The sequence below is a fragment of the Protopterus annectens genome, chromosome 12.part0, assembly GCF_019279795.1.
Source record: "Protopterus annectens isolate FY-2018-M chromosome 12.part0, PAN1.0, whole genome shotgun sequence".
Classification (NCBI taxonomy): Eukaryota; Metazoa; Chordata; order Ceratodontiformes; family Protopteridae; genus Protopterus; species Protopterus annectens.
In genome coordinates, this window is record NC_056746.1 from 124696104 (window position 1) to 124718610 (window position 22507).

General features: G+C 43.0%; 1 protein-coding gene across 1 annotated transcript in view; it reads left to right on the forward strand.

Moving 5' to 3' along the window:
* Positions 1-22507, forward strand: part of CLEC16A (C-type lectin domain containing 16A) — a gene marked incomplete in the record, with an annotated part of 3039290 nt that overhangs the window by 2518575 nt on the left and 498208 nt on the right.

Consider the following 22507-nt stretch of genomic DNA (forward strand, 5'->3'; position numbering starts at 1 on the left):
TTTACACCTCACGGTGTTTTGTTTACTAATCTTTTTGTTCGGGATCTGTGTAGTTGGGCCATCTGAGTGGTCTGTTACATACTGAAGGGGGTGCATTCTGCCCAGTAATGGGCCTAATTAAAAGTGAGTGTAGAGGGTTGGTACCACCTTTTCATCTGAATGAGATGCCTTTTATTGTCGGATGTGTTAAGTACAAAGAATTGTTGACTGCTGGTACTACATCATGATTGAAAGAGGGGGAGCTGTCAGCATTTCTGATTTGTGTATCAGTTTGGAGTGGGATGGTCTCTGTGTTGTAGGTTGGGGGATGGCAGATGTTTTTTATTTTGCCAGTATTAAAAACGCTACACATCTGATATTGTTAATCTTCTTTCCATTCATCACTGATGGGATCGGTTCTGAGCTCTAGGAACAGAGTCCGCCTAATACCAAGCTCGTGCCAGCCAAAAACTCCAGAGCTAAGCTTCTACCGCAATGCCCTTCTCCCTGTTACTTTAGATCTCATTTGCCCCGTAGTCGTAAAGCCGCTTTTCAGCTGACCTCTCAGCTAAGTGGAAACTTTTTGATATTTTGTGTAAAATTTGTTTTTTTTTCTTTTCACTTCTGATTTATATTCATAATGCTGTATATTTACAGTTAGATTAGACTTTTCACTTGTACTTTTACCCAATCTGGTAGTCGTTTAAGTACCTTTGGTGGTACGGCCTTCTATCTTTACCTTTGTGGTATTATATGAATACCTTCTCTGGCATTTCCTGTCTCTTTCCCTTTTCTGTCTAGGTGTGTCTTTTCGACTCTTTTGATAGATACTGTGTGCATTTAGATTGGTATAGACACAGAGAAAGTAGAATTTACATTTTTCTCTGAAACCTTGATTGTTGTGTTTAGTTTTTCTTGATGTGTGATAAGAAGGGTACATTGGGTTTCAAACATTGTAGTTCATGTAACAGTAAACTTCCAAATAGTGACTCTCATGATGATTGTGTTTATTGCTTGGGGATGCCCCATCTTTCAGTGCAACCTCCCTGTGTTATTTGTCAAAGTTTCAGTCAGTGCACTCTGAACGAACGCAAGAATAAGTTAATACTGAAGGGCCTACTTAAGTCGTCATTTTCAGAGGCCCTTTCTGCGACGGAGGTCTCAACCCTTCCTATTAAGGATAAGAAAAGGCCCCATTCCATTCCCTCTTCGCCCTCTGGTGATCAGGTTAAGCCTCTGAAACCTAAAATGCATAAACTATTTTCGGAGATAAGTCTGCCTTGTTGGCACTGACCTCGTCTGCTCCAGTTACTACGACTGTTGCTATATCAGCACCAGCTTCGGCTCCGATACAGTCTCTGACTATAGACCTCGCATCGCCTACTATGACTGCGGCACAATGCACTCCTTTGATGCCTATCTCTGCAATGATGATTGAATCTTCTGTATAGGCTCCGAGTGCCCCTTTAGCACCGAGCTCTTTTATGGCCCCGACAAGAACGGATTTGACCCCACTGCTTCCTGTCTCCAAACTTGAGACATCAGTGCCGGTAGATTCCACACCACGGACCCGATACTCTCCATCCATAGACCCGTTTCTAGGCCAAGTGTATAGCCTGTTTCTAGATCGACCTGAGTCCCCATCGGGAGTATCCACTAGATCCACCAGGAGCCTTTCAGAACTTGATGTGGTGCGTCTTGTGGATCAGCTGTTGGCAGCCAGGGGGATACACATGCCTTCCAGGACCCATCCTTCTGCAGGACTTGGATTGACATGGACTCCATCCTGTTCTCCTCCTTTGACCATACTGTTTCCAAAGCCTTCTGCTCCAACGTCTTTTTCGGAAACCCTCATCTCGGCACCTATAGTAGACCTCACTGAGGCTCCAGGACTTTCCCTTTGGAACCAAATCCATTAGTGATTAATGAAAGAAGATCAACAACACAGATGGAATGTTTATGGTAAGACATAACTTCTTTTTCTTTCCATGTAATATTTACCCCTTTTTCACTGCTTTTGTGACACCTGACCCCATGTGCAAGAATGTGAAAAAGAAGGTTAAAGATGAATGAATGACTTTAGGCCTCTTTCAGTGCACCCTTGGTTTGTGAGGTTTAGTTCTTGTTGCAAGTCTACCATATAAAGGGGGGATTTGACATTTATTCCAAGCTTGCAATCATCAGATTTTGTTAGCCATGTGTCTGAGTTAGTTATTTGGAGGTTATAGAAATATATCTTTAAAAAGATGGGTCCAAACACTGGTTCCTGAGGTACACCACTAGTTTGTTTTTTGCTTTGCGAGGTAATACCTGCTACTTTCACTTCATGGGTTCTGCCTTTTAGTACGTTTCCAATTCTTCTTACCATATAGGTTCTCAGGATTGTAAGTATTTGCTAGGCTATTAAACCATGATGATCTGTAGAATCCTAGCCACACATTCTCTTGAAGTTTTCAACCATTGTATTTTAAGTACAAATAACCTAGAAATGAGTAGAACATTTATATTCTGTCCCTATCCATAAAGGGCAAGAGTGCTAAACTAGGGGTGAATTTGCAGTTGCCCATCCAATTTTTCAGGCTATGTCTAAATAGTGTTAAGAGAAGTCCTTTGCTTTATGTGGACAGGAACATGATTCCAAGTAAGTCACATTCTCTGTGATGCATATCTTAAGTAAGTCACCTTCTCTAATAGAAAAAAAGTCCAAGTAGCCACTACGACCAAACAAAATGAATCCAAAAGGCTACTAGCGGAATCACAAAGATGCTGGGGACGTGAATAAATTCCACACTTTAATGAAGGTTTAGCGCTTTCATCTAGTACAACTAGACTTCATCAAAACTTTGAAATGCAATCAATTTACCTATCTGTTACCGTATCACAGTAGCTAAAAACGTAGAAGAAGCGCAATTAATAAAGCATTTTTTTCCTTCCGTTTAATAATAATGCTTTATTAATTGTGCTTCTTCTACGTTTTTAGCTACTGTGATACGGTAACAGATAGGTAAATTGATTGCGTTTCAAAGTTCTGATGAAGTCTAGTTGTACTAGATGAAAGCGCTAAACCTTCATTAAAGTGTGGAATTTATTCACGTCTCCAGCGTCTTTGTGATTCCGCTGGTAGCCTTTTGGATTCATTTCGTTAAGTCACCTTCTCTGTCATGCATATCTCAAGTAAGTCACATTCTCTGTGATGCGTATCTCAAGTAAGTCACATTCTCTGTGATGCATATCTCAAGTAAGTCACCTTCTCTGTCATGTATATCTCAAGTAAGTCGCATTCTCTGTCATGCATATCTCAAGTAAGTCACATTCTCTGTGATGCATATCTCAAGTAAGTCACATTCTCTGTGATGCATATCTCAAGTAAGTCACATTCTCTGTCATGCATATCTCAAGTAAGTCACATTCTCTGTGATGCATATCTCAAGTAAGTCACATTCTCTGTCATGCATATCTCAAGTAAGTCACATTCTCTGTCATGCATATCTCAAGTAAGTCACATTCTCTGTCATGCATATCTCAAGTAAGTCACATTCTCTGTCATGCATATCTCAAGTAAGTCACATTCTCTGTGATGCATATCTCAAGTAAGTCACATTCTCTGTCATGCATATCTCAAGTAAGTCACATTCACTGTGATGCATATCTCAAGTAAGTCACATTCTCTGTCATGCATATCTCAAGTAAGTCACATTCTCTGTCATGCATATCTCAAGTAAGTCACATTCACTGTGATGCATATCTCAAGTAAGTCACATTCTCTGTCATGCATATCTCAAGTAAGTCACATTCTCTGTCATGCATATCTCAAGTAAGTCACATTCTCTGTCATGCATATCTCAAGTAAGTCACATTCTCTGTGATGCATATCTCAAGTAAGTCACATTCTCTGTCATGCATATCTCAAGTAAGTCACATTCTCTGTGATGCATATCTCAAGTAAGTCACATTCTCTGTCATGCATATCTCAAGTAAGTCACATTCTCTGTCATGCATATCTCAAGTAAGTCACATTCTCTGTGATGCATATCTCAAGTAAGTCACATTCTCTGTCATGCATATCTCAAGTAAGTCACCTTCTCTGTCATGCATATCTCAAGTAAGTCACATTCTCTGTCATGCATATCTCAAGTAAGTCACATTCTCTGTCATGCATATCTCAAGTAAGTCACATTCTCTGTCATGCATATCTCAAGTAAGTCACATTCTCTGTGATGCATATCTCAAGTAAGTCACATTCTCTGTCATGCATATCTCAAGTAAGTCACATTCTCTGTCATGCATATCTCAAGTAAGTCACATTCTCTGTCATGCATATCTCAAGTAAGTCACATTCTCTGTCATGCATATCTCAAGTAAGTCACATTCTCTGTCATGCATATCTCAAGTAAGTCACATTCTCTGTCATGCATATCTCAAGTAAGTCACATTCTCTGTCATGCATATCTCAAGTAAGTCACATTCTCTGTCATGCATATCTCAAGTAAGTCACATTCTCTGTCATGCATATCTCAAGTAAGTCACATTCTCTGTCATGCATATCTCAAGTAAGTCACATTCTCTGTGATGCATATCTCAAGTAAGTCACATTCTCTGTCATGCATATCTCAAGTAAGTCACATTCTCTGTCATGCATATCTCAAGTAAGTCACATTCTCTGTGATGCATATCTCAAGTAAGTCACATTCTCTGTCATGCATATCTCAAGTAAGTCACATTCTCTGTCATGCATATCTCAAGTGAGTCACATTCTCTGTGATGCATATCTCAAGTAAGTCGCATTCTCTGTCATGCATATCTCAAATAAGTCAAATTCTCTGTCATGCATATCTCAAATAAGTCACATTCTCTGTCATGCATATCTCAAGTAAGTCACATTCTCTGTGATGCATATCTCAAGTAAGTCACATTCTTTGTCATGCATATCTTAAGTAAGTCACATTCTCTGTCATGCATATCTCAAGTAAGTCACATTCTCTGTCATGCATATCTCAAGTAAGTCACATTCTCTGTCATGCATATCTCAAGTAAGTCACATTCTCTGTCATGCATATCTCAAGTAAGTCACATTCCCTGTGATGCATATCTCAAGTAAGTCACATTCTGTGTCATGCATATCTCAAGTAAGTCACATTCTCTGTCATGCATATCTCAAGTAAGTCACATTCTCTGTCATGCATATCTCAAGTAAGTCACATTCTCTGTCATGCATATCTCAAGTAAGTCACCTTCTCTGTGATGCATATCTCAAGTAAGTCACATTCTCTGTGATGCATATCTCAAGTAAGTCACATTCTCTGTCATGCATATCTCAAGTAAGTCACATTCTCTGTCATGCATATCTCAAGTAAGTCACATTCTCTGTCATGCATATCTCAAGTAAGTCACATTCTCTGTCATGCATATCTCAAGTAAGTCACCTTCTCTGTGATGCATATCTCAAATAAATCACATTCTCTGTCATGCATATCTCAAGTAAGTCACATTCTCTGTCATGCATATCTCAAGTAAGTCACATTCTCTGTGATGCATATCTCAAGTAAGTCACATTCTCTGTGATGCATATCTCAAGTAAGTCACATTCTCTGTGATGCATATCTCAAGTAAGTCACATTCTGTGTCATGCATATCTCAAGTAAGTCACCTTCTCTGTCATGCATATCTCAAGTAAGTCACATTCTCTGTCATGCATATCTCAAGTAAGTCACCTTCTCTGTGATGCATATCTCAAGTAAGTCACATTCTCTGTCATGCATATCTCAAGTAAGTCACATTCTCTGTGATGCATATCTCAAGTAAGTCACATTCTCTGTCATGCATATCTCAAGTAAGTCACATTCTCTGTGATGCATATCTCAAGTAAGTCACATTCTCTGTCATGCATATCTCAAGTAAGTCACATTCTCTGTCATGCATATCTCAAGTAAGTCACATTCTCTGTGATGCATATCTCAAGTAAGTCACATTCTCTGTCATGCATATCTCAAGTAAGTCACATTCTCTGTGATGCATATCTCAAGTAAGTCACATTCTCTGTCATGCATATCTCAAGTAAGTCACATTCTCTGTCATGCATATCTCAAGTAAGTCACATTCTCTGTGATGCATATCTCAAGTAAGTCACATTCTCTGTCATGCATATCTCAAGTAAGTCACATTCTCTGTGATGCATATCTCAAGTAAGTCACATTCTCTGTGATGCATATCTCAAGTAAGTCACATTCTCTGTCATGCATATCTCAAGTAAGTCACATTCTCTGTCATGCATATCTCAAGTAAGTCACATTCTCTGTGATGCATATCTCAAGTAAGTCACATTCTCTGTGATGCATATCTCAAGTAAGTCACATTCTCTGTCATGCATATCTCAAGTAAGTCACATTCTCTGTCATGCATATCTCAAGTAAGTCACATTCTCTGTCATGCATATCTCAAGTAAGTCACATTCTCTGTGATGCATATCTCAAGTAAGTCACATTCTCTGTCATGCATATCTCAAGTAAGTCACATTCTGTGTCATGCGTATCTCAAGTAAGTCACATTCTCTGTGATGCATATCTCAAGTAAGTCACATTCTCTGTCATGCATATCTCAAGTAAGTCACATTCTCTGTGATGCATATCTCAAGTAAGTCACCTTCTCTGTGATGCATATCTCAAGTAAGTCACATTCTCTGTCATGCATATCTCAAGTAAGTCACATTCTCTGTCATGCATATCTCAAGTAAGTCACATTCTCTGTGATGCGTATCTCAAGTAAATCACATTCTCTGTCATGCATATCTCAAGTAAGTCACCTTCTCTGTGATGCATATCTCAAGTAAGTCACATTCTCTGTCATGCATATCTCAAGTAAGTCACATTCTCTGTGATGCATATCTCAAGTAAGTCACATTCTCTGTGATGCATATCTCAAGTAAGTCACCTTCTCTGTGATGCATATCTCAAGTAAGTCACATTCTCTGTGATGCATATCTCAAGTGAGTCACATTCTCTGTGATGCATATCTCAAGTAAGTCACATTCTCTGTGATGCATATCTCAAGTAAGTCACATTCTCTGTCATGCATATCTCAAGTGAGTCACATTCTCTATGATGCATATCTCAAGTAAGTCACATTCTCTGTGATGCATATCTCAAGTAAGTCACATTCTCTGTCATGCGTATGTCAAGTAAATCACCTTCTCTGTGATGCATATCTCAAGTAAGTCACATTCTCTGTCATGCATCTCTCAAGTAAGTCACATTCTCTGTCATGCATCTCTCAAGTAAGTCGCATTCTCTGTGATGCATATCTCAAGTAAGTCACATTCTCTGTCATGCATATCTCAAGTAAGTCACATTCTCTGTCATGCATATCTCAAGTGAGTCACATTCTCTGTGATGCATATCTCAAGTAAGTCACATTCTCTGTCATGCATATCTCAAGTAAGTCACCTTCTCTGTGATGCATATCTCAAGTAAGTCACCTTCTCTGTGATGCATATCTCAAGTAAGTCACATTCTCTGTCATGCATATCTCAAGTAAGTCACATTCTCTGTCATGCATATCTCAAGTAAGTCACATTCTCTGTCATGCATATCTCAAGTAAAGTCACATTCTCTATCATGCATATCTCAAGTAAGTCACATTCTCTGTGATGCATATCTCAAGTAAGTCACATTCTCTGTGATGCATATCTCAGGTAAGTCACATTCTCTGTAATACATATCTTTACCTCCTACATGTCCTGTGTATGTTGCAAAAGAGATTTAGAAGTCTTAATTTTGTGTTTATGCCCCCACTGGATTTGCGAATGTGCATTAGGTCTGAGAGGATAAGGTCAGCTGAGGCTCTGTATGTGAGGCAGAGTTAGCCCCTCAGTTCTCTGTAGGACACCAAGAAGAGTGGCAAGGTTTTGAGACAGTCTGCATAGTTTTTATGATTTACACATTAGATTTTCTTAGCAAAAGAGCATTGTGTGCATTATACATAATGATTGGTCTGATGAGTGTGGACTACAGTGGAATGATCATAATCCTGGATGTGGATGCCACACCCTTAACATATCTGTCAACTTCTTAGCCTTAGAAATCTGGAAAGTGACAAAAAAAACTCAGGGTGGCAGATGTCCAAATATAAGGGCAGATTTTAAATATTGGTCTTATAAACTTAGAAAAATGATAGAATAAAAGAGTTTGCATTAGCTTGCTTTTTCTGAAGGATGTAAAGTCTGAGACTAAAATGTCTGTCATTATTTAGTGACTTCAGTCCACAATGATTAGTCAGAAAACCACAAATTTTATGAGGACTAGACAAAAAATATGAGGCAAAATTCTTGACAGTTGAGAGGTGTGCTTAATAGTAGATTTTGCAATGAAAAGCACTTTTTTTGCAGTAGTGGATATGTAGTGATCAAAGGACAATTCATTGTCTAAAAAAGAAGAAAAAGGTACCAGACCACAGCCAAATTGATCATAAAATTTATTGCAGAGAAGATAAAAACCAGGTTAATGCTTTCACAGCCTCAAACCTGCTTCATCAGACAATATATTCATCCAACTGCCTCTATTTTAAACTAATTATATCGAATGCATCTCCAGTTAAGCACATAGTTATATTTAAAGCAATAGCACTGTTAGTAACAAATTTTAAAATACTCATTCTAAAAATATATGTACACTGATATTAACATTTATATAATTGAGTTATATATATATATATGAAAAGCTGTATAGCTGTAACAAAAAACACATATGTGCAGCCTTAACAATTTAAATAAACACTTTAATATTTATAACAGATTGGTCACATTCTAAGCGGTCTATTGGATAAGATGGACTGAATAGAGATTTTATCATTTAATCCCCTGCCCATAGTGACCCTCATCCTTATTATCCACTCTAATTCCTTAGTTTCCACTATATTCCTAATGGCATCCTCCCTGTTATCTATATACACTTTCTCTATCACCAAAAACTTAAATGTATAAATATTGTGTGCGTTTACATTCCCCCAGTTAGTAATACAGACACCCTAGAGGACATCCTCCACTGCTTATCCAGTGCCTACCCCCAAGAAACTGTGGTGCTTGGAGATTTTAACATTGATTGGAGCACCTGTTCCACAGAATCTCCTACAACCCTTTTCAACCTACATGATTTTACGCAGCTCATATCCTCCCCCACCAGGATAGGCAAACCCAATAACAAGACAGTATGGTAGACTGGATACTTATCAACAGCCACCCCTATATGTACAAGTCAGGGACCTCCCAGATGACCTAAGTGACCACTTACTCACGTACATTATCAAACACAAGGTGGACAACCCCCACCAAACCACCTTTAAAACCATTAGAAATAATAACAACTTCAACTCCACCAATTTTCAAAAAGAACCTAAAGCTTGCAGTTGGTCAATCCTAAAGCACCTTTCACTGGACAATGCGGTAGCACAACTGGTCATTCCTAAAGCACCTATCACTGGACGATGCGGTAGCACAACTGATCAGTCCTAAAGCACCTTTCACTGGATGATGCGGCAGCACAACTGGTCAGTCTTAAAGCACCTTTCACTGGATGATGCAGTAGCACAACTGGTCAGTCCTAAAGTACCTTTCACTGGACGATGCTGTAGCACAACTGATCAGTCATAAAGCACCTTTCACTGGACGATGCAGTACACAACTGGTCAGTTCTAAAGCACCTTTCACTGGATGATGTGGTAGCATAACTGGTCGGTCCTAAAGCACCTTTCACTGGACGATGCTGTATCACAACTGGTCAGTCCTAAAGCACCTTTCACTGGACGATGCTGTAGCACAACTGGTCAGTCCTAAAGCACCTTTCACTGGATGATGCGGTAGCACAACTGGTCAGTCCTAAAGCACCTTTCACTGGACGATGCTGTAGCACAACTGATCAGTCCTAAAGCACCTTTCACTGGACGATGCGGTAGCACAACTGGTCAGTCCTAAAGCACCTTTCACTGGACGATGCAGTAGCACAACTGGTCAGTCCTAAAGCACCTTTCACTGGATGATGCGGTAGCACAACTGGTCAGTCCTAAAGCACCTTTCACTGGACGATGCGGTAGCACAACTGGTCAGTCCTAAAGCACCTTCCACTGGACGATGCTGTACCATAACTGGTGAGTCCTAAAGCACCTTTCACTGGACGATGCAGTAGCACAACTGGTCAGTCCTAAAGCACCTTTCACTGGATGATGCGGTAGCACAACTGGTCAGTCCTAAAGCACCTTTCACTGGACGATGCAGTAGCACAACTGATCAGTCCTAAAGCACCTTTCACTGGACGATGCAGTAGCACAACTGATCAGTCCTAAAGCAACTTTCACTGGACGATGCAGTAGCAGAACTGATCAGTCCTAAAGCACCTTTCACTGGATGATGCAGTAGCACAACTGGTCAGTCCTAAAGCACCTTTCACTGGACGATGCAGTAGCAGAACTGATCAGTCCTAAAGCACCTTTCACTGGACGATGCAGTAGCACAGCTGGTCAGTCTTAAAGCACCTTTCACTGGACGATGCAGTAGCACAACTGGTCATTCCTAAAGCACCTTTCACTGGATGATGCAGTAGCACAACTGGTCAGTCCTAAAGCACCTTTCACTGGATGATGCAGTAGCACATCTGGTCAGTCCTAAAGCACCTTTCACTGGATGATGCTGTAGCACAACTGGTCAGTGCTAAAGCACCTTTCACTGGATGATGCAGTTGCACAACTGGTCAGTCCTAAAGCACTTTTCACTGGACGATGCGGTAGCACAACTGATCAGTCCTAAAGCACCTTTCACTGGACGATGCAGTAGCAGAACTGATCAGTCCTAAAGCACCTTTCACTGGACGATGCAGTAGCAGAACTGATCAGTCCTAAAGCACCCTTCACTGGACGATGCAGTAGCACAACTGATCAGTCCTAAAGCACCTTTCACTGGACGATGCGGTAGCACAACTGGTCAGTCCTAAAGCACCTTTCACTGGACAATGCAGTAGCACAACTGGTCAGTCCTAAAGCACCTTTCATTGGATGATGCGGTAGCACAACTGGTCAGTCCTAAAACCCTTTTCACTGGACGATGCGGTAGCACAAATGGTCAGTCCTAAAGCACCATTCACTGGACGATACAGTACAACTGATCAGTCCTAAAGCACCTTTCACTGGATGATGCGGTAGCACAACTGGTCAGTCCTAAAGCACCTTTCACTGGACGATGCTGTAGCACAACTGGTCAGTCCTAAAGCACCTTTCACTGTATGATGCTGTAGCACAACTGATCAGTCCTAAAGCACCTTTCACTGGACGATGCGGTAGCACAACTGGTCAGTCCTAAAGCACCTTTGGACGATGCGGTAGCACAACTGGTCAGTCCTAAAGCACCTTTGGACAATGCGGTAGCACAACTGGTCAGTCCTAAAGCACCTTTGGACGATGCGGTAGCACAACTGGTCAGTCCTAAAGCACCTTTCACTGGATGATGCGGTAGCACAACTGATCAGTCCTAAAGCACCTTTCACTGGATGATGCGGTAGCACAACTGGTCAGTCCTTAAGCACCTTTCACTGGACGATGCAGTAGCACAACTGATCAGTCCTAAAGCACCTTTCACTGGACAATGCGGTAGCACAACTGGTCAGTCCTAAAACACCTTTCACTGGACAATGCAGTAGCACAACTGGTCAGTCCTAAAGCACCTTTCACTGGACGATGCTGTACCATAACTGGTGAGTCCTAAAGCACCTTTCACTGGACGATGCTGTAACACAAATGGTCAGTCCTAAAGCACCTTTCACTGGACGATGCTGTAACACAACTGATCAGTCCTAAAGCACCTTTCACTGGACGATGCGGTAGCACACCTGGTCAGTCCTAAAGCACCTTTCACTGGACGATGCGGTAGCACAGCAGGTCAGTCCTAAAGCACCTTTCACTGGATGATGCAGTAGCACAACAGGTCAGTCCTAAAGCACCTTTCACTGGATGATGCAGTAGCACAACTGATCAGTCCTAAAGCACTTTTCACTGGACGATGCGGTAGCACAACTGATCAGTCCTAAAGCACCTTTCACTGGACGATGCAGTAGCAGAACTGATCAGTCCTAAAGCACCTTTCACTGGACGATGCAGTAGCACAACTGGTCAGTCCTAAAGCACCTTTCACTGGACGATGCAGTAGCAGAACTGATCAGTCCTAAAGCACCCTTCACTGGACGATGCAGTAGTACAACTGATCAGTCCTAAAGCACCTTTCACTGGACGATGCGGTAGCACAACTGGTCAGTCCTAAAGCACCTTTCACTGGATAATGTGGTAGCACAACTGATCAGTCCTAAAGCACCTTTCACTGGATGATGCAGTAGCACAACTGATCAGTCCTAAAGCACCTGTCACTGGACGATGCAGTAGCACAACTGATCAGTCCTAAAGCACCTTTCACTGGACAATGCGGTTGCACAACTGGTCAGTCCTAAAGCACCATTCACTGGACAATGCGGTTGCACAACTGGTCAGTCCTAAAGCACCTTTCACTGGACGATGCTGTAGCACAACTGGTCAGTCCTAAAGCACCTTTCACTGGACGATGCAGTAGCACAACTGATCAGTCCTAAAGCACCTTTCACTGGACGATGCGGTAACACAACTGATCAGTCCTAAAGCACCTTTCACTGGACAATGGCACAACTGATCAGTCCTAAAGCACCTTTCACTGGATGATGCGGTAGCACAACTGATCAGTCCTAAAGCACCTTTCACTGGACGATGCAGTAGTACAACTGATCAGTCCTAAAGCACCTTTCACTGGACAATGCGGTAGCACAACTGGTCAGTCGTAAAGCACCTTTCAGTGGATGATGCGGTAGCACAACTGATCAGTCCTAAAGCACCTTTCACTGGACGATGCGGTAGCACAACTTGTCATTCCTAAAGCACCTTTCACTGGGTGATGCAGTTGCACAACTGGTCAGTCCTAAAGCACCATTCACTGGACGATGCGGTTGCACAACTGGTCAGTCCTAAAGCACCATTCACTGGACGATGCGGTTGCACAACTGGTCAGTCCTAAAGCACCTTTCACTGGACGATGCAGTAGCACAACTGATCAGTCCTAAAGCACCTTTCACTGGACGATGCGGTAGCACAACTGATCAGTCCTAAAGCACCTTTCACTGGACGATGCGATAGCACAACTGATCAGTCCTAAAGCACCTTTCACTGGATGATGCGGTAGCACAACTGATCAGTCCTAAAGCACCTTTCACTGGACGATGCGGTATCACAACTGATCATTCCTAAAGCACCTTTCACTGGACGATGTGGTAGCACAACTGATCAGTCCTAAAGCACCTTTCACTGTGCGATGCGGTAGCATACTTTAATTCCACATTCCTTACTATTCTTGTTTCTCATGCTTGCTCCATTAGAACCAAAACAAAAACTGCCCCGTGGCTCTCAAAAGAGACCAAATCTAAAACCATAGCTAGAAAAAAGGCATGGGATAAATGGCGTGCCACTAAAAACCCACTAGCTCAACCAAGATACCAACAGCTAAGGAATCACACAAAAAATATATTATACTAGACAAAAATCTTCTACTACCATCTTTAACAAAAACATTACAACAAACTTCAAAAGTTTTGGACAGGAATAAACAAACGTCTTCACCCAGGACAGTCCTCCACTCCTAACCTGTCAGCCTCCAACTATAAATCCGCAGAGGATATTGCAAATACCTTCAATAGTTTCTTCACAGAGACTATCCGATACCTAGCCAGCCAACTGGCACCCAGCTGCTGCAACCCAAATTCTGCCACAGCCAGCACCCCACTCTCCTTTAGCTAATACCCCAATCTCCTTTAGCTAATACCCCACTCTCCTTCAGCTTTCAGCCTGTTTCTACATCACCTATCAGATCTCCAATTAAGAAATTAAAACCAACTACTCTAGCAGCTGATCTCCTCCCACCAGAGTATCTGAAAAAGCAGCAGATGCCATAGCATACCCCACCTCCAGCATAATCAACAGAATCGTATCTGAAGCCACCATCCTCTCCATTTGGAAAATATCTCATGTAATACCACTCCGTAAAGGAGGCAGCTCCTTCAAACTGTCAAACTTTAGACCCATAGCTATTCTGTCACCATTGGCTAAAATTATGGAGAAGTGTGTCCATAAACAATGTATGCATTATCTTACCTAGAATAAGCTGTTGGCTTACTGTCAGGATGGTTTTAGGCCACACCGCAGTACAACCTCAGCCCTCCTATCTTTCTCTAACACCATAAACCATAACCAAAATAATAGCAAGCTTTCTTCAGCCCTCTTTTTAGATCTCTCCAAGGCCTTCAATATGGTCAACCACTTAATACGCTTGCACACTCTTAAGACATTCTTAGTAAATAGCCATGCACTTCAGTGGTTTCAATCCTACCTGTGTGGTAGACAACAAGCCGTCCTATGGCAGGACAAACTATCAGTCCGTCTACCCATCACCCTAAGTGTCCCCCAGGGCTCCATACTAGGACCCCTTCTTTTCTCTCTCTTTATTAGCGACCTTCCCACTGTCATCCCAAATGCTACCTGTAGCCAATACGCAGATGACTCCACCTTATAGGTTCATAGGTTCGTACTAGGCTATCTGCCCTAGGGCATTTATAAGCCTAGCCAGAGTGTATGTGGCTTACACCACCCCTTAGGATGAGAATACTACACCCTTTTAGTGTTTAGTTTACTATGCCTCTGTTTAGTAGTGACACAGAGATGACCCCCGGGGTAAACCTACGATCTCCCATCCACTCGTCGAGATTTCTCTTGAATAGAGTCAGTGAGGGGCTCTGCCTAACATGGACTGGGATTCTGTTCCAGAGTGTAGGGAGCCTCTAGGTTATGAATCTGTCCCTCCAGCACGTTCTATTTATTTCTGTGTTGAGGTTTAAGTCATTTGTTCTCGTGGCTCTGATGGATTTGGATTTTCTGAGGTGGAGCATGTCCATTAATTCAGGATTGGACATGGCCTTGTACGTCAGGCACAGATCACCTCTGAGTAGGCGGTATGCGACTGAATAGAGCTGGAGTTTTTTCAGTCGGGCAGCATATGACATATGTTTAAGACCCTTTATCCTCTTGGTGAGGAACTTTTGGGGTCTTTCCAACTGCTGCAGGTGTCGGGTGAGATACATCCCAAATGGGGCATTGTACTCAATCATTGGCCTGATAAGAGAAGAGTACAGGGCACAATGACCTCTCTTGATCTAGATGTGAAACCCTTCATGATAAGGTGGGCAATATAGAAGGTCTTCCTAACCACTTTGGCAATGTGAGTGTCAAATGAGAGGTTACTGTCAACCTGGGTCCCTGATTACCTCTTCCATACTTAATGGATTACTGCCTATGTGGTAATTTGTCGGTACCTTGTTTTTCCCAAAGGGTATGACTTTACATTTTTTGGCGTTCAGCTTAAGGCCATGGCTCTGGCACCAGTTATCCATTTCTATGAGGCCTCTCTGAAGGATGTTTGTGTCCGCTGGAGTATCAATTATGGCGCCCAGTTTGCAGTCATCTGCAAACTTTGTCAGCCACAATCCTCCTATGTTTGCCTGTACCTCGGAAAAATAAATGCTGAACAAGAGGGGTCCCAGGACTGAGCCCTGTGGGACACCGCTTGTGACTGGCTTAGAGTCTGACATAGCTCCAGCAACTCTGACCCTGTGGGTTCTGTCCTTGAGCCAGTTTGCAACCCATCTTGTGACATATGGGTTTACATTTAAGCTGGTGAGTTTGTCTATGATGCCCGAGTGGGGTATTGTGTCAAAGGCTTTTGCAAGGTCAAGGTAGGCTGTGTGAACTGCCTTACCCTCATCAATGGCCTTAGTGACTGTTTCAAAAAAGTCGAACAAGTTCAAAAGGCAGGATCTGCCCTTGACAAAGCCAAATTGGGTAGGATCCAATGTCTGTAGGTCCCCAATGTCTTTGTTTATGAGTTCCATAATGATCCTCTCCATAGCTTTGCAGACCAGGCTCATCAAGCTTATGGGGCGGTAATTTCCAGGGTCCGTAGAAGCACCGCCTTTGTGAAGTGGGACCACTGTTGCCGTATGCCACTCTTTGGGTACGTATCCTGTAGTAAGGCTAAGATTAAAGAGCAGCCTTATGTGTGGGTTTAGTTCCTCTTGGAGTTCATGTAGCACACAGCCTGGGACACCATCTGGTCCCATTGATGCTGTGTTTTTAGCTTTAGAGAGGGCGGCTCTCACCTGGGCATCTGAGATGTTAGGGAGGCTACACTCTGCTGGGATAGTTATTTCTCCTTTTGGGGGGGAGAGGAGGAGAAATTTGCACTGAACCTGTCTGCCAGAATGTTGGCAATGTCAGTGGGTTCAGTGTATTTTGTGTCATTTTGGACTAACTCTGAGCATATCTGGGAGTTTCCACCCAGGTTTCTAACATAGCTAAAGAAGGCCTTGTGATTGTCTTTTGTGTCTTTTGCGATTTTTCTCTCAAAGTTGGCCTTGGATGATTTTATGAGTGATCGTGGTTTTTTGCTAGTACTGATCAGATATGCCTTCCCTTTTAGGGATTTTGCTCTGCCATGTAGTAGCTTCCTCCTCCTGTTGTAAAGTTTGTTTATGGCTGGGGTCCACCAGACCGGTGCCTGCCTTTGGGGGAATGGGTCTTGGTTTTATTTGGGATTGCATGATCCATGCATTCTTGAAGGTGCCCATAGAAGGCATTTGCAAAGGATTCAGCAGTGTGGGTTGTGGTTTCCACTGGCCCAGGGGCCTTGAAAGATACCACTTCAGTCTTAAGAAGTGTGAAGTTTGCTTTTGAGAAGTTCTTCACTGTGGTCTTTTGTGCAGGGGTGGGGGCGGATGTGGATTTCCAGTGAGATTAATTTATGGTCTGATCTTACCAAAGAGGGATGTACTTCGGTGTGGGGCATTTTGTCCCCATGTTTGTGATGATCAGGTCTAGTATATTGTCTCCTCTTGTGGGAATGGTGACTAGTTGTTCCATTGCATTTGAGTTTATGAATTCTAGGAACCTTTGGGCTAGGGTGTTGGGGCTTGAGTAATGTTCCCAGTCTATGTTTGGGTAGTTGAAGTCTCCCAAAATGATGGTATTTGGAGAGACATTCATACTCTCCAGTGTCTTCAGGAAGGCTGTGTGGGGTTCCTGAGTTTGAGAGGGTGGTCTGTAGCATGCTACAAACTGTAAGGCAGTTTTGCCTATGGTTAGTTGCACCTGGATAGTCTCTGATGCTTTGTGCGTTGCCACTAACCTGGAGGTGTGGGTATCTTTGATGAAAATGGACACTCCCCCTCCTTTTGTGGTTCAGTCCAAGTTTTGGGGCCGGAAAGCATGATATGAGGTAAAACCTGATAGTGCTGGGGTGCTCTCAGGAGCCTTGAACCAGGTTTCAGTCACTGCACAGACATCGATGTTCTCCATACTGAGGAGGGCTTCGAGGGCATGCATCTTGAGGTTTAGACTTCTGGCATTGAGCAGCATTGCCCTTAGTTTTTTTCCGCTTGTGTTTTCTAGGGAGGTAGGTTTGTCATTTGAGCCTTGCCTAAAAAAGGCACTATGGGGGTGGCAAGAGCCTTGGCCAATATCCGGAAGCCCAGGGGTGACAGGTGCAAGCCATCCCTTGCGAAGCAGCTTGGCTTGTCAAGCATGTCATCCCAAGCAGACAGACACTGGATCCCCTTAGAATGACACCAGTAATTAAGCCAATTGTTAAAACTGATCATTTTGTCTTTGTACTGTGGCATCATTCTTGGTGAGGGTAAGATGCTGCTCAGGGTCTTACCTTACCTTGATTTGACCTCCCCGACAGATCTAATGACATTAACCCAGAATACTTTCAATATAGTTGAAAGCTAGCTGTCTAACCATCAGCTGTTATCAAACCCTAACAAAACAAAGTTGTTTCTTTTCTCCCCCACTTGTAAGTCTTCCTCACTACTCTTTACTATAAAATCTAATAATGGTACCATTATTTCCCCAGATGTGCAAACCAAACTCTTACGCATCACAATAGACAACATCCTCAAATTTGATATCCACGTCAATCAAACTATCAAAACCATTAACAAAATCCTTGGCTCCCTCTATAAGATCAAACCTTTCCTTACTCCGTTTGCTAGGACTGCTATTGTTGGTGCCCATCTACTCTCCACTCTTCTCTATGCCTCCCCCCTACTCACTAATTTGAACAAATCTGCTCTTAACAAACTCTGCAGCTGTTATAACCATATTGCTAGATTTGCAACACGCATGGCCTATAGCACCCAGCACTGTCTATCACAACCTAAATCTTCTGTGGTGGTTAGGATGGCCAAGCCTACTTCAGCACAACCAGCTTATAATTGCCCATAAAGTTCTCAACCACCCTGGTAATACACCTGCACTTAAAAATATCATCAACCCTTATAGCAACCTGAGGTCACGTCGCTCTTCTTATAACTACTGGGTCAAACATCCAAAATCAGCAACTCTGCTGGGGACTCTCTGTTTGCTAACTCCATTGGCAAAACTTGGAACTCTCTTCCTGCTGATCTTACGGTTGAACCCTCTCTTACTCATGTCAAAAAAAGCCTCAAGCTACACTTTAAAACTCACTGGCTATGTCCTTGTTCAAAACCCCACTAGATCCTCCTTTGTCATGTTGCATTGCCTAGTCAATTTGTCAGCACTGTTTAAAAATGTATGATTATATTACCTGCTTGCTCAACTGGAACCTGCAAACTGTGTATAACTTGTAATCATTTTGTAATTTTTACTGTATGTTCTACCTTGGAGCTTTTCTCCCTGGGCCTCTGCTGAAAATGGACATGTATCCAGTTGCACTATCCCAGTCAAAAAATGTAAAATAAAATAAAAAAAATATTCCCATTCACTCTTCATGCAGAACATTGCTGCGTTTTTCAATAGGCTCGTCTCATTTTCAATTCTCTGCCTTGCCTTTTGGTCTCTACTGCACCCAGGGTCTTCCTTACTGATAGCTCACTACAGGCTGTTGGGAGTTCAGATTTATCCATATGTAGACGAGCCTTCTCATTCTAGACAAGGACCCTCACTCCTTAACACCACATCTTCATCTGGTCATTCTACACAAGGACCCTCACTCCTTAACACCACATCTGCATCTGGTCATTCTACACAAGGATCCTCACTCCTTAACACCAAATCTGCATCTGGTCATTCTACACAAGGACCCTCACTCCTTAACTCTACATCTGCATCTGGTCATTCTACACAAGGACCCTCACTCCTTAACACCGCATCTGCATCTGGTCATTCTACACAAGAACCCTCACTCCTTAACACCACATCTGCATCTGGTCATTCTACACAAGGACCCTCACTCCTTAACACCACATCTGCATCTGGTCATTCTACACAAGGACCCTCACTCCTTAACACCACATCTGCATCTGGTCATTCTACACAAGGACCCTCACTCCTTAACACCACATCTGCATCTGGTCATTCTACACAAGGACCCTCACTCCTTAACACCACATCTGCATCTGGTCATTCTACACAAGGACCCTCACTCCTTAACACCACATCTGCATCTGGTCATTCTACACAAGGACCCTCACTCCTTAACACCGCATCTGCATCTGGTCATTCTACACAAGGACCCTCACTCCTTAACACCGCATCTGCATCTGGTCATTCTACACAAGGACCCTCACTCCTTAACACCACATCTGCATCTGGTCATTCTACACAAGGACCCTCACTCCTTAACACCACATCTGCATCTGGTCATTCTACACAAGGACCCTCACTACTTAACACCACATCTGCATCTGGTCATTCTACACAAGGACCCTCACTACTTAACACCACATCTGCATCTGGTCATTCTACACAAGGACCCTCACTCCTTAACACTGCATCTGCATCTGGTCATTCTACACAAGGACCCTCACTCCTTAACACCGCATCTGCATCTGGTCATTCTACACAAGGACCCTCACTCCTTAACACCAAATCTGCATCTGGTCATTCTACACAAGGACCCTCACTCCTTAACACCACATCTGCATCTGGTCATTCTACACAAGGACCCTCACTCCTTAACACCACATCTGCATCTGGTCATTCTACACAAGGACCCTCACTCCTTAACACCACATCTGCATCTGGTCATTCTACACAAGGACCCTCACTACTTAACACCACATCTGCATCTGGTCATTCTACACAAGGACCTTCACTCCTTAACACCGCATCTGCATCTGGTCATTCTACACAAGGACCCTCACTCCTTAACACCGCATCTGCATCTGGTCATTCTACACAAGGACCCTCACTCCTTAACACCAAATCTGCATCTGGTCATTCTACCCAAGGACCCTCACTCCTTAACACCACATCTGCATCTGGTCATTCTACACAAGGACCCTCACTCCTTAACACCACATCTGCATCTGGTCATTCTACACAAGGACCCTCACTCCTTAGCACTACATCTGCATCTGGTCATTCTACACAAGGACCCTCACTCCTTAACACTACATCTGCATCTGGTCATTCTACACAAGGACCCTCACTCCTTAACACCACATCTGCATCTGGTCATTCTACACAAGGACCCTCACTCCTTAACACCACATCTGCATCTGGTCATTCTACACAAGGACCCTCACTCCTTAGCATTACATCTGCATCTGGTCATTCTACACAAGGACCCTCACTCCTTAACACCGCATCTGCATCTGGTCATTCTACACAAGGACCATCACTCCTTAACACTACATCTGCATCTGGTCTCCAGCATCCTGGAAACTTGTGGATTCACTCTAAATTAGCAACAAATCTCAGCTCACCCCCACCCAGGACATAACCTTTCTGGGTTGCAGGATACAGACAGTTCTAATGACTGCTTTCATTCCCCAACAAAAGATATACAGCTTGCTTCAGTACCTCCTATCCCTGCTTCCCCTCTTATCCTTGACAGCTAGACAGTTCCTGAAGCTCCTAAGGCATATGACTTCTCTGATCCCTATGCTTCCACTGGCCAAACTTCACATGAGGAAATTTCAGTGGTGTCTGAAAAATCTCTGGTGCCAACACCTTCAGCCCCTGGAGGCAACCATTCCTCTTCTGCCATGTCTGAAAAAGGAACTCAGCTGGTAGATCTCACAAATTCACCTCAATCAGCGAGTCCACTTGCAAATTCCAACTCCAGTACAGCATCTATACATAGACGCTTCAGACCTGGGTTAGGGAGCAGTGCTACATCTCCCCTCTTGCCAGCAGAAGGTACAGGACACATGGTTCTCGAACAGACTATGGGATCACATCAACATAAAAGAAATGAGAGCCTTACTCCTGGCTCTACAGACCTTTCAGCAGCTTCTGCTACCAGGCACACTGAGAGTCATCACAGACAACATGACTGTGCTATAGTTTGTCAACAAGCAGGGGGGATGAAATCCTACCCTCTGTGTTCTCTAGCAATTCATATTTAGAATCTCACCAGTTCTCTGTTACTTCACCTACTGGCTGTTCATATTCCAACCTCAGAAAATGTATTGGCAGACACTCTAAGCAGAACCATGGCACCCTGTCATGAATGGATGTTAAACAGGGAGGTGTTTCTGGACATTGTACACAACTGGGACGTTCTAAAAGCAGATCTGTTTGCCTCATCCCAGAACAGACAGCTACCCCTCTTCTGCACAAGGCTACCCCATCCATAAGCATGGAAAGTGGACACCTTCTCCTTCTTTTGGGGAAAGATGTACCTGTATACCTTCCCCCCAATATCTCTAATTCAGAAACTCTTACTGAAGGTTCAGAAAGACTGACCAAAAATCCTACTGGTGATCTTTTGGCCAAAAGGTTCCCTCTTTTATTTCACCTAGCCAGGGGCAATCACCATAAATTACCTCAAAAGTTTGATCTACTCACACAAGACAAGGGATCTCTGATACACCCACAGCTTCACAACCTGAACTTGACCCTGTGATTGATAAACTTTTGATCCCTTTTCACCACCAGTACTCAGAGGACGTACTTAAAGTTCTGTAAGAGGCCAGAAAACCTAGCACCAGAAAAAATTACATTGCAAAGCAGAAACATTTTTCCAGGTGATGTTCTAAGAAGATACAGAACCCTTTGGCAGTCCCAGTACCTATGCTCCTAGCTTATTTGTGTGAGGTCCTGTGCTCTGGAATGTCATACTCTTCCGTAAAGGTACATTTGTCTGCTATTTCTGCTCATCTACCTATGCTTCCCCCTTTAGCATCCAGGCTAGAGGCTAAACTGTTCCTTAGAGGGGTTCTGCATATCGGGTCTCCTAGGAAACCAGTTCCACCACCTTGGAACCTTAATTTTTTACTAGAAAAATTAACTGTGTCCCCCTTCGAACCAGCCTTTTCAGCTTCTCTTAACTTTTGCACTTGGAAAACTATTCTGCTAGTAGCTTTGACTTCTACCAGGAGGGTCTCTGAAATCCAAGCCCTCATGGCCATTCCAGCTTACCTCATTTTCCACAAAGACAGAG